We start from the raw sequence: 833 nt of genomic DNA on the forward strand, positions 1-833 counted from the left end.
TGTTTTTTTCGCTCCTCATTAAAAATTCAAAAAAATAAAAAAATATCTTTTCCTTATTTCTCTCAAAAATTCAAAATCTTTGGGTTGACTTAGTCAAAAATTCAAAATCTTGGTGACTATACTACACCTACTTCCAAATTTTATGGAAGAAGCATCTCAATCCCTGCTATTGCAGCAAATAATTTTGAGCTGAAACCTCAACTAATTGCTCTAATGCAACAGAACTGCAAGTTACATGGACTTCCATCAGAAGATCCCTATCAGTTTTTAATTGAATTTTTGCAGATCTGTGAGACTGTTAAGACTAATGGAGTAGATCCTGAAGTATACAAGCTCATACTTTTCCCTTTTGCTGTAAGAGACAGAGCTAGAACATGGTTAGACTCTCAACCTAAAGATAGCCTGGACTCTTGGGATAAGCTGGTCACAGCCTTCTTGGCTAAGTTCTTTCCTCCTCAAAAGCTGAGCAAGCTTAGAGTGGATGTTCAGACCTTCAAACAAAAAGATGGTGAATCCCTCTATGAAGCTTGGGAAAGATACAAGCAGATGACCAAAAGGTGTCCTTCTGACATGCTTTCAGAGTGGACCATTTTGGATATATTCTATTATGGTCTATTTGAGTTCTCTAAGATGTCATTGGACCATTCTGCAGGTGGATCCATTCACCTAAAGAAAATGCCTGCAGAAGCTCAAGAACTTATTGACATGGTTGCAAATAACCAATTCATGTACACTTCTGAGAGGAATTCTGTGAGTAATGGGATGCCTCAGATGACGTGAGTTCTTGAAATTGATGCTCTAAATGCCATATTGGCTCAGAACAAAATGTTGAC

The 833-nt window shown here is 37.6% G+C and overlaps 1 non-coding gene across 1 annotated transcript; it reads right to left on the minus strand.

The window, feature by feature from the left end:
- Nucleotides 1-468: 468 nt before the first annotated feature.
- On the minus strand, nucleotides 469-576 carry LOC112799526 (small nucleolar RNA R71). The gene has a single exon (XR_003201101.1). It is a non-coding gene; the product is annotated as a small nucleolar RNA R71 (small nucleolar RNA).
- Nucleotides 577-833: the final 257 nt, after the last annotated feature.

The sequence above is a fragment of the Arachis hypogaea genome, chromosome 4 (assembly GCF_003086295.3).
Source record: "Arachis hypogaea cultivar Tifrunner chromosome 4, arahy.Tifrunner.gnm2.J5K5, whole genome shotgun sequence".
Taxonomy (NCBI): domain Eukaryota; kingdom Viridiplantae; phylum Streptophyta; class Magnoliopsida; order Fabales; family Fabaceae; genus Arachis; species Arachis hypogaea.